The sequence below is a fragment of the Lissotriton vulgaris genome, chromosome 3_1 (genome assembly GCF_964263255.1).
Source record: "Lissotriton vulgaris chromosome 3_1, aLisVul1.2, whole genome shotgun sequence".
NCBI classification, from domain to species: Eukaryota; Metazoa; Chordata; class Amphibia; order Caudata; family Salamandridae; genus Lissotriton; species Lissotriton vulgaris.
This window is the reverse complement of record NC_141689.1, coordinates 883552059-883564790: the sequence shown is the minus strand read 5'-3', so window position 1 is coordinate 883564790 and position 12732 is coordinate 883552059. Positions and strand designations below refer to the sequence as shown.

General features: G+C 48.9%; 1 protein-coding gene across 1 annotated transcript in view; it reads right to left on the bottom strand.

Moving 5' to 3' along the window:
* Positions 1–1385, bottom strand: part of GLIS3 (GLIS family zinc finger 3) — a 964414-nt gene extending 963029 nt beyond the window's left edge. Inside the window, exon 1 of the mRNA XM_086961208.1 lies at positions 1248–1385. The gene's annotated coding sequence lies outside the window, so the exon portion shown is untranslated. The remainder of the gene's footprint in view (positions 1–1247) is intronic.
* Positions 1386–12732: the final 11347 nt, after the last annotated feature.

Genomic DNA, 12732 nt, shown 5'->3' with positions numbered 1-12732 from the left:
ATGTCAAAACTTACATCCGACGATTAGTGTAGGCCCTGGCCTGCATTGTTCACCAGGTGAAACTACATTTTAATGAGCTCCACACTTGCAAATTAGGGATGGTGGGTGGTATAGAGATTGATGTTTTAAAAAGAAAGCATATAAAACAAGACTGGAAGAAATGGACTACCAAGACCAAAATGCACTTGGGTACTTTTTGCGCTAGCCAGGGAAGAAACGCAGTTTGAGGACACCTTATTGGTAACCTGGCGCCTGATGTTACTTCATATTCGGGTACCATCTTCCCAAACTAAACGAGGAACCGTGTGTGAAAAACAACTTTTGTCAAGACAGAAGTCGCAAATCTGACGCTTGGGATTATATGATTTGGCCAAAAGTATCTGAAATTCTATGTTTGCGCTGTGCCTTTGTTGCATCAAGATGGTGGGCATTAACCGGTAATAATAAATTCGCTGAATATCCATTTTTTGTAATCTTTTAAGGCGCTCTAAAGAGGGGCGGCTTTATGGTTTTATTTCCTCTCGTGAACATCTGAGAATATGATATGTATTGGTGACCAAGTGTTTCCTTTGACGACCTCAGTTTTCTCTCCTGTGTCATATTTCTAAGTGGTGGTACACCATTTCCAGGAATAATGAGCGAAGCGCCTCCAGAGGGGGCAGCGACCGTCCATGAAGTGAGTAAGTTTGAGCTAAGAACCGCCAAGTTGCTACCAGCCAAGCCTCAGACTCCACTCATCCTCTCCAGACCTCTGTACCCTCTTCCCAAAGGACTGCACGTGAAGTGTTCCCTTAAGGGCGCGTGACAACACATGCCTCCTGCGAAGCGAGCCTTCACAGAAAAGTGCGTGGCAAATGAAAGGCTTACTATAAAAAATGCAAAACTACTTTTCAAACTTGTAAATTGTCACTTCTAAGACTGGTTAACGCTTTACTTTCTCGAGTATTGCTTCTGGTGGCTGTCACCGTGATGCCACTGCCTCACTCTCAGCTACTTCTCACCTACTGCGTTGCTTTGATTTATGGGCATGTTTAGAAAGACCCTAAAGTTTTGATCGGTTTTCTGTCGCATGAGAACGCGCGTTCACTTGGAGTTAAGGGCATTTGCTAAACCTTCAGCATCTTTTTTTAAGTTGAAAGCCAAAAACGTTATTTTGCTGTGTTTGTGTATCTGTTAAAGAAAGTGTTTGCAGAACACTTTTCTTCCCCCTCCTGCCAGAGCAACGTCTCTGTGTCGCGTCCACTTACCAGGTAACCAGGACTCCACAACAAAGCGCAGCCTGCTTCCTCCTTCCACGGCCGGCTGGAGCACGCAGTGGGCACCGCAAGGGACCATGCAGAAAAGAATAAATAAGGAATAGTGCAACTTTGGTCCGCGCATCCTCAACACACCGAAAAGTGGTGCTTTCTGAATGCGCAGCCCGCAGCCATCCCGGGGCTGGGAGCCACCAGCCCACACTGGGGTCCTCTGCGCAGAGGCTGCCCGGCTGTCATGACCTCTGCTCCCATGCCAGTGCCCTGTCTGCTCATCTGCGCGCGTGGGGCTGAGCCCCTGCTGCGGCGGCGGGGTCCTCTCTTCGGGTTCCGGCAGGAGGACCCCGCTGACAGGCTACGTGCTCCGGGCAGAGGGAGCAGTGGGGCCGTGGGGGGTTGTCCGGCAGAGTGCAGGGCTCCGCCACTAGCAGTTACAGGCGCTCTCCGCTGGGGCTCTGAGCGCCGGCTGCTGAGATGCTGCTGCTGGACTGGGATGGGGAGGGCGGGCGGGGAGGAGGACGGGGGAGGGAGGGTTGCGCTCAGTCCGTGGCTGCCCGGCACAGAGGGGACACGCATACCTGCCCTTGCTCCTGCCGTCCCACTACAGACAGGGCTGGTGTATACGTATAGGCTGGAGGTTGTGTGGACTATTGGCCAACCTGCGCTGTCTAAACCGAGGGGCCTCTGTTTGCATAATCCCAGCTTTCCTACTTAGCAGTGTGATCTTGGGCAGGTAGTTCTATCTACCTCAGCATTTGTTTCCTTTTAGCAGAGAATGGGGAGCACTTTCAGATTGGCGTTCTTTGCTGACCCTGGATATTCGCTTTGACCTTCTTTGAAAAAGCGACGCTCTCGCATGTCAGATAAGCTACGAAAGCGCCTCTTCCTGATCCTGCAGAATCAGAGTTTTCTTAAGTGGCCGGACTGTGCATTTAGTCACAGTGCATAGACTTTTCCATTGCAGACACATCAGAAAAGTACCTTGTTTAAAAGGAAGAGCGTGCCTGCAAAGGGGATCACTAGTAGGGAAGGAGACACCTAGTTTCGAGGCAAACTCCCTTTTAACCCACCATATGCGCCCCCCCCCCCCTTACTCGATAATTGCCTTTTATTGGCATAACGGAAGCTCTGATTCCCGCTGGATGCGTCGTACATGCAGTTCCTTTGGGTACTGCAATTGGGAACTTCCAGCCAGAGGCAGCCCTGCTGGTGGCGGCTGCAGGGGTCTCAACCACGTTCCCTGTTCCCATGCCCTCCCCGCCACCCCTCCAAACTCAGACACTGAAAAGAGTGAGAATCGGAGAGTTGGTGACACACCGTCTGACACTTCACTGCTGAGTGTGTGATTTCATGATTCATGTGTCTAAACGTATCCACGAAATGATGCGAGCGCAGCAAGCAGTGCGAACCCCGCGAGGGGAAACCCGGAACATTGGAGAGTTGAACATTGGAGAGCTTGAATGAAGGATTCCTCCCAGACCGCGCGCTCTCGCTCTAATAATGGAAAACAGAAATCACTTCCTAGAAGTGACTCCCCTGCAGTGGCGAGTGACCATAGCTTCCATTTCCGGCGGATCGGCTCAGCCTTTCATCCTCCTGGTGTCCTTGCTAGTGAAGATTAATAATGTACATTCATAAAGCGCACACAACAAAATGAGTTATGTATAGGCGCAGGTAAAGTGGTAATATCACTGAGCTCGATGCTCAGCTATCGACGTCAGAAGAATGTAGGGGAAGTCTTTCGTACCTGACTTGATTGCACTTCTGGTTCGCTGGGGTAACCTCGCGTCATTAACGTTACACGTGTCATGCTATATTCATAAAATTACGCTACCTCGCGAAGAACCATAATTAAGCGCCATTCGTGGCACTGGCGTAACGAAAACTGAGGGGGCCTCCCTGCACGGTACGTAGAAGGGGGGGGGGGGGGGGCCTCCGGGCTCAATCATGAGTTCTCTGGCCAGAGTGCAGTGCGAGGGGCCCGATTCGTGGCAAACGTTTAGCGCAATCACATATGAACATATGAATAATGCGAACACTTGTGTTTTTTTGTGCTGGTTTTGTGTGAAATGCTGATGTTCCATCGAATGTAACTACATGTCATTTCACATACTTGTTCAAAATGTCATGTAATTAAACCGACAAGTCGCATGATGGTATATTAGTGCAACAAAAAGAACTCCAAGATAAATGTCAATCCGTCCCTGTTTCGCTATTTTATTTAGAAAATGTCAAAGTATTGTCACTAATATTTTGATCTGTTTTACTGTTCTCCGCAGTACACGGCATTGTTTTTTTGGGTAACCATCTCCTTCCAGGTCACAGTGGACACTTTCCATGTCTGGAATTACATATGGCCAATTAATGCATTCTGGATATTGTGGCCTTCTTTTAATTGGACTGTCCTAATTAGACTAATAAACCTGAAGATGAGAATGTGTAGGAGACACGTTCAAGCCTGAAGGGGGTGTCGTGACGGTAATGACCCTGAGTTAGATGGCCACACGCCATCTTTTTTTTCACTACTTCTGAAGGAGTTAGGTCTCCATGAAGGATACGGTCCGATGTTTTCAGAGGTCGAGCCGCTGAATTGAATGGTGGTGACCGGTTTATTGAGGAGCAGGGGTTAACAGGTGGCTGGGTCCCTTGGGGCCTATGGGTGGAGATGAGTTTAAGGTTGGGTGGCTCCACACGAGGGCGAGTTGAGTGGTATCTGTTGTCATACCGAGATTTCGACATTTCACAATGCAGGAGGCGGGTCGAAGTGGTAAACAGTGCGACAGGCTCGGGAGTTACATCAGAACTCTGAGTGACACGGCTCAGCGCCATTACGTCACAGCCCGCCCTGGCTGGAAGGTAAAGTATCGCCCCCGTGGCCGCGCAGGGGGCAGAGGAAAGCATTCATGACCGCCAGAAAGTCCAGTTTTCTCCGGGCCTTGCTAAAAAGGTCTGTCGTCATCAGAGCTCCGAAGGCCGCGCCAGAGGTGAGCTTGCAGTTTAATCATCGACGAGTATGGAATGCCAGGGCGGCCCGCATTTCCTACCCTCGGTATTTTAAACATCTCGCCTCTGGTGACATACCTGGTGTGCAGCGAATGGGAGGAGGTGCATCGGCACGTGCACTGGCGGGTGGCTAGTGGGGTGGGGTTCTCTGACGGAGTAGGTCTGTGGCAGACGGTGGATGGAGGGGGAGTAGATCAGATGGAAAATGAGGTGCACCGACGGGGAACGCTTGGGGTTGACAGTGTGCTGATTGGGGGTAGTGGATGGTTACACGAAGGGGAGATGAGCGTGCACATGACTAGGAGTGTGCATAGATAATGTGCACACGTGGGGAGAAACGTGGCTCATAACAGACTGGGTGGGGACGAGTGAGAGGAGTGTGCAAAGACAGTGAGTATGGGTGGTAATGGAGGGTGGAGAGCAGTGTGCACGAATGGGGGTGAGTAGTAGGGGGCACTGATGGAGATCTAGTGTGCACAGATGCTGAAAGGTGGTCAGTGGTATTTGGAGAAGGGCGATGGGGACAAGCAGGGTGGACACTGATGTGCACGGGTGGGAAGATGCACAGATTGTGTGGATGGGGCGCATACCACTGCCTGCACAGATCAGGGGGTGGAAGTGAAGCGGATGAGAGGCTAGTAGCAGAAGCGCAACACTCATGGGGCAGACGGGCTTCAGCCCCCCGTAATCTGCTGTCTGCTGGGCTGCCCGGGCTAGAGTTGGTGCCTGCCAGCCTGACCTTCAAGTAGGGTGACCAACCGCCCATAAATGTCACGGACCATCCCTGATTTGGAGCTCACATCCGTTGTCCATAATGATCCCTTTTATGGACACCTTATGTCCGTAAATTTGGGCATTAGGAACAGCATTTTTTCCCTGCACGAAGCCTCAACATCCTGATGGGGCAGCCTCACACTCATTCTCTTGAGCACAAGAGCAGCCGCACCCGCATATTGTTATTCTGTATGTCATCTAATTGTCACATATAGGATGACAATGGGCCAGTCTGGGCTGTTAAAGCATGTGGTGGCCTCCTCCTGCCTCGGTCTGGGGCACACCATTCTGTTTTAACAGTACGTAAAGAAAAATGTTGCACCTCATGAAATGAAAGAAATGTACAGAATCCAGTTCATGTAAAGAAGCCAGCGAAAGAAGTTAACAAGCATTTACAATGCAACAGTCTCGGCATTATTAAAGGTAGAGCTATTGGTATTGCTCATGACTTTTTTTTTTTTAAATCATAAATAAATGTCATTGTCATTTACAATGCCAATAGCTTAATCGCTCGCAAATGCATGACCTATTGCATTTACACCCACACAGAGCCACACACACAAAGCTACCCACACACATATACAGAGCCCCCCACACACAGAGCCCCCCACACACACAGAACGCCACAGGAGAGCAAGCACAGGCAGGGGGCAGGAGAACAAGCACAGCGAGGGGGCAGGAGAACCAGGGGGCAGGGGAGCAAGCACAGCCAGGGGGAAGGGGAGCAAGCACAGCCAGGGGGCAGGGAAGCAAGCACAGCCATGGGGCAGGAGACCAAGCACAGCCAGGGGGCAGGAGAGCAAGCACAGCAAGGGGGCAGGGAAGCAAGCACAGCCAGGGGACAGGGAAGCAAGCACAGCCAGGGGGCAGGAGAGCAAGCCCAGCCAGGGGGCGGGGAAGCAAGCACAGCTCTCCACGCCCACATAATACGGTGGAAGGAGCTGGTCCGATTAAATACATTATTCCACTTGGGCCTGAGCGAGGGTACTCACAACAGAGATGGGGTGGGGGCACGGGGGGGGGTTGTAAAGAACGCCCAAGAGTGCGTCACAGAGCCAGGCTCGTGCCTCTGAAACTGAAGCTTGCTGGGCGCAAGCACAGTCACACAACAACACCTTCTGGTTAATCAGATCCGTCTGTACCTGGCATCATCCTGGATTCTAAGTATTCGATGCAATAAATTGTATGTTTTATGCAACTACGAGAAAAAAATGCACTGTGAAGACGTGTCAGGTTCTGGATAATCAATTGTGCCTCTGCAAGGCTGGTAGTTATGGGACGAAGTCAGTCACATGCAGCGTTCGAGGGAGTGTGCAGGTTTTGAGACAGCTTGCAACCCCTGAAAGAGGGTAGGATTGAGGCGCAGCCAGTCCTGTGTCTGGCTGGAAATCTGGACATTACGCGACAGTTCCCTTCTGGCGAATGGCTTCTAGGGCTGGGGCCGAGCCAGTCATATGTCCAAGTCGCGGAGCTCTGGAGATATTGAATGGCTGATGGCTGGTAAGGTTAGGGCAAAGTCGGCCATGGTAATCTGAAAATTGTGTGATAGGCAACTGCCTCTGCAGGGCAGTGAGGGCCTGATAAAGTATCTATCACTCGTCCACCTTGGGAACGCTGGAGATTCGGTGACAGACTGCCGGCTGGTAGGGCTGGGGTAGAGTCCTTCACATGGCAGGCTCACCAGGCTGTGGTGGTAACTCCTGCGCTCTCTACAGGTAAGCCAGGTAGAGGGCACTGTCTGGCACCACCGTGAAAGCAGAGGCCTAATTCTGTGTATGGAGCCCTATGTATGCAGCTCTGTATATGCAAGCGGAGGTAGGGTGGGGGAGGGCAGATTCTGGAGTACAGGGCTAATGGAGCAGCAGATGGCCCACTCTGTCAGCCTCCCATCCCCCGGCAACACCGCGGACAGAGAGGTGGCCAACCTGCGAGGCAGGGGGAAGAAAATAGAGGAGGGCGGAGACCTAAAGAAACTGTGCTGGAGTATGTGAGGGACGGAGCGGGCGGGTGACGCGCAATGCCACGGAGGCTTCACCGACCGGACTGCACAGCGCTGACAGAGACAAGGAGGACGCCTCCCGGCGCACAATAACCTCCAGGGCGGATGCAATCATGCGCGAGGCTTCAGACTGCGAGGCTGAACACACGCGCTCCTCCCGGTGAAAATGAAAGGAGCAGCGGAGGAGCGGGCAGCCGGCAGAGAGCAGGTAAAGGTAGCGGTCCGCAGCTTGATCTCTTGGTTTGCAGTAGCCCTCACACCTTCGTTGAGGAGGCGGGCGGCTGTAGGAGTGCTGCTGCAGAGAGCCAGGTGTGCAGGGGCTCCAGCCAGGGCAGTGATGCCATAGAGGCTACTTGGCACCCTCTGGCATCAGAATACTTCCCCATGTTATCCTTTAACGGATACTTCCTCATCTGATACCGACTCAACCACTCGCCCAACAAGAAGACCCCCAAACACCAGAAATGCACCCGATAAACAACAGGCGAGCACTAGTACCAACGCCACCACTCCCAGTACTAGTGGAGAACAAACAACTTCTAGCCCTCCTTTTTTAGAGATCAGCCCAGATCCCCCAGAAGACCCAGGCGGAGCAAGATCAAAAGAACGAGACATAAGTCCACCGGCCACAAGGAGTACAGTTGCCAAAAAAGACCAGAAACCAAAGAAAGCAGCCTCGTGATCAACATCTCTAAAACCCAGATATCTAGCCATCAAATGAATTTGTTAGAAAAAGGAACGTCATTTATCCCCACGACATCAACCAATCTCCTGGAACTTGAAGTTAGCACCTTCAAGTTTACCCGGAAACTGAGACTAAGACACTTCTTCGATAACGTATTGCCTCCATCAACCATGGAGAAAATAGATGAACTCAAAGGTCTACGACCTCCAAGCACTTATCAGGCACCGACCAGTCACAAATGTATCGACTTGTTTGAGACATTGGTTCGAAAAGATTCAGCAAACATCAACTTCAAGGCACCAAGAAAAACCCACAATCTAACTATCAAAGACCGGGATACGTTGAAGTCCCTAGCTAACAACCCGAGCATCAAACTTACCAAAGCTGACAAAGGTGGGGCCCTTGTTATACTCGACAGTGAAATGTACACCAACAAACTTTGGGAACACATTCAAGACACCGATACCTACATGGCTCTGAACTGTAACCCTACAAATGAGTATCACAATCAGTTGAAGGAAATTGTAAATAAAGCACTCCAATTAGGAATCATAGAAGAACGCACCAAAAAGTATCTTCTAGTGGAATATCCCAAAAGTCCTACGATCCACATGTGCCCAAAAATCCATAAGAATCTCTCGGACCCCCCATTCAGACCGATAGTGTCTACCAAACGATCGATCCATGAAACCACCGGTAAATTTTTGGACAAATACTTACAACCTCTAGTCACTCAATCATTGAGTCATATCAAAGACACTACAGAGTTTCTTACAAAATTATCTGTCCTCCAAACTTCCAGCAATGAACCTCTAGTGTTTTGCACAGCCGATGTGAGCTCATTATATACATCAATACCCCACGCAGGGGGCATCGAGGCAATAGAACAAATCCTTCTCAAAAGTGACATTCATCCTGACATGCAAACGTTCCTGATGGAATTAATGATATTTACCCTCTACCATAGCTATTTTAAGGTTGACAATCAGTGGTTTTTGCAACTCTCTGGGATGGCTATGGGAAACTGTGCTGCCCCGTCCTACGCCAATACCTACATGGAGAATTTTGAGACAAAATATCTGTACACCAATCCAAGTTTTCAAAAACACACTAAACTATTTTTACGGTACATTGACGACCTATTTTTTCTATGGGCAGATACCAAAGAATCTCTCCACAACCTCTTGACGGAAACTAATACCAAAGATCCACGGATTAAACTCACGTGGCAAATCAGTGACACTGACATCGCCTTCTTAGATGTCCACATTAAGAATACAACTGACGGCATCGTCACGGATCTTTACAGAAAGAACACAGATCGAAATAATGCCCTCCACTTCACTAGCTTCCACCAAGGCTCCCTGAAAAAACATCTCCCGTACTCCCAAATGCTGCGCGTCAAGCGCATAGTATCTGATGAGACAATGGTTCATCAACGGATGACGGAAATGTCAGACAGATTTCGGGCACGTGGTTACCCTGAGACTGTCCTGCAAGATGCACAAAGTCGTGTGGCCAATATATCCAGACAGGACTGCCTGGCTAAGACTCACAGAAACACAGAGCAACGCATGGTCCTTGTGTCCAAATTTTCCACTGCGAGTGCAGCGTACAAAAAGATCACCTGGAAGCACTGGCCAATACTGCAAAATGAACCGGACTTTCAAGGCATCTTCAATGAGCCTCCAATATTTGCCCACACCAGGAATCGAAACATCAAAGAAATATTGGCGAAGCCCACAGAACCAACCAAACGAAACCGTGGCACCCAACCTTGCTTGAACTGCGGCCACTGCAACAGTGTAATCAGGGGTAATGAAATACAACATCCCATGAAAGGACACAATATCAAACTCCATGTAGATGCCACATGTAATTCCACCAACTTAATCTACGCCCTCAAATGCCCATGCGGCAAACTATACATAGGGAAGACCGAACGCAAAATCAAAACCCGACTTAATGAACACAAGTCTAATATCAGACTTAAAACTGAAAAATCCAGCATCGCCCTTCACTTTATGGAAGCACGCCATACCATCGCTCAATTAAAATTCATGGTCCTAGAGATCGTGCCCAAAAAAGAAGGCATAGACAACACCAAACTGTTACTGAAGAGAGAACTTGAATGGATTTACCTTTTGCAGACTCTCAAGCCCCACGGGCTCAATGATCGTACAGAATTTAGCTGTTACCTGTAATATTAACTGTATATTTTTGCTGCTGCACCTTCCTCTTTATTCCTCTGTACCCCTGTTTTATCCATAGGTCTTCACCCCTGTTTACTTTCGTTTATCTGCCTATGCATGTATGTTTCCACTACATGGTGTCTAGTCAGTTTCCACCACTCCAACATGGCCCCCGTTACTCACGGGCGCGAGTCCGTCATCTCTGTTGATGTAATTATTTAGCCGATTGTCTCACACGCGTTTGAGACGGCAAACGGATGACTGATGGAGAACGTCTAAGGACGCTACGCGTTACTTTGAAGTAAGAGTTTGAGCAATGAAAGCCTGGAAACTTATAGTTTGTTCGTGTCACTAGCGGTAATACTCCCACCACTTACCCCACCCTGCACCTTAGCTTCGCGCACTCATTTTTGTAGCCCACACACAAGAGCACTTTGATAGATCCCCTTTACCTTTCCTAACACGATACATTCCCTCACTGTCACTTCTTTCCGCTTCCTCCCCAGCTCTCCGTGATCAAGGGCGCCTAAGCCCGAAATGCATTGGAGCTCAATGTTCAAATGTAAATGGATTATAACACTGGTCATCTTCCGATATGCTGTTGAATATCGAAGTTAATCATCCTTAAAGGGATCATTCGGAAATAATAAAGATTTACAACTTAAAACAGAAGCACCTCCGTGTGATCTAAATTGGTGTGCCTCACCAGGGGATGTTCTTGCGGGGCTCCGCATACACAACAATATTGATCCTTTAAAACCCATCATCATGCACGCTTGATCATTGTTTGGAAATAAACGTTGCACACTTACTAGCCATGCCCACCCCATTAAAGGTAACAGTATTACTCGTGTACAACACTCAAAGTTACCTGTTTCTCCATTGTGATCAATTCATTTTACGATGAAGCTTTCTCTTAAAGCGTAATTTTGTTTTCTTTGGTTGCATGCTGTATGGCTTGCAGTAATAGCTGCACGTATATATAACAATGATTCAGAAAAGGGGGTGGTGATGAACAGAGTGTCTGAATTAAGCAGACCACTCTTACCCAGTCCAAAGATCAGGGCTTGATCCATCACCGTTTTTTAGCTCACTGCACCATCCCAGCTCAGAACTTGGCTATATGCAAATCAGTCTGACCCTGGCCCAGTGCATCATGGGAACAGGGCAGACCAAACTACCAAGCCACTTCTTATACTTGGAAGGAAACAAGCTTCCGGGGACCGGTTTCTGGCATTTCAGCCGTCTTCGGCCCGGCTTGCTTGAATCCTGATGGTGCAATGAGCAAGGGACTCACATCTGAGTATACCCTTCCATGCTTATGGTGGACAAAAATGATTCAGAAAAGGGGGTGGTGATGAACAGAGTGTCTGAATTAAGCAGACCACTCTTACCGAGTCCAAAGATCAGGGCTTGATCCATCACCGTTTTTTAGCTCACTGCACGTATATATAACAAGACATGGTTCTTTTCTCTTCCTATGGTCGGGCAGAAATGGCTGCCACAAAGCTCCGAAAGTTTCGGAATCGGGGGGGTGTTTTTTGGTGAGTGACGGATGACGTCACAGATAGAAAGAACCTAAAAAACACGCCCCGAATCCGAAAAAGACGGGGCTTAAAGGGAGTGACGCCCCTCTCCTCCAATGGCTGGCCAGCATTTACTAGGCCAGCCAATGGAGAAGAGGGGCGGGTTCCAAGCCCCCTCTAAGAAACATTAAATCTCGGGCTCCGCCCACTGCTACGCAGTGCGACGGTCCTCGACCTAAAATGGAGGGGTTAAGGTTCTTTCACAGTCTCATCATTATCGAACTGAAGCATTTTCAATATTATGTACAACAAAGCCATAGTTGCTGCTTTTTTATTTTATGCAACTAACAACCATTGACAAAGCCAATAGTCATGGCTTGTTGTAGGTGTAATTAATTATATTTCTGAATGCAATAACAGACGAAGCAGAATACTAGTATGGCAGCACACTATGGTATGCACAGATTTGTAGCTACTGTGTTTTAAGCTAAACCTTTAATTACATCAGACTCCCCATTTGGAGAGACCCCCAAGATTTTCAACCCACTTAAAGCCCTGAAACAGCACCATGTCACAGTCGCCTCACGTCCTGGCACTGTGCATCATGCATGACTCATGACTTCCAAGGTTTCAGATTGCCTATGTGCAGGGGCACAGTGATCCCTCCCCCACCCCAGGCTTGCTTTGGGAACAACAGCAAGGTTGAAGTTCTTGTTGGGCCTCTTCTTTCTGAAACTCTGCAGAAAAAGGCTCAGCTCATAATTCATGTGAAAAGGTGGGTGAGGGAGTAAGTAAGGCAATGAATGGGTGAATGGCTGGATGGATTAGTGAAGAGATGAATGGATGTGTGCAAGGGTGAATGGATGGATAATGAGAGAAAGGATGGAGGGATGACAGGGTGGAAGGATGCACAAGAGAAAGGGTAAATAAATAGATGTATGGGTGGAATGGTGAAGGTATGGGTAAAAGGGTGGATGGCTGGGCAAAAGGGTGAATGGATGGGTAAAAGGGTGAATGGATGGGCAAAAGGGTGGATGGATGGGTACAAGGGTAGATGGCTGAATGAAAGGATGGATAGATGAGTGAAAGGGTGGATGATGGGCGAGTGAATGGATGGATGGATGAGTGAAATGATGGATGGATTGATGAATTGATAAGTGAAAGTGTGGATGGATGGATGAGAGAGAGGGTGGATGTAAGGATGGACGAGTTAGTGAAAGGGAGGGTAGATGGGCAAAAGGATGGATGGATGAGTGAAAGTGTGGCTGAATGAGAGATAGGATGGATGAGTGATAGGGTC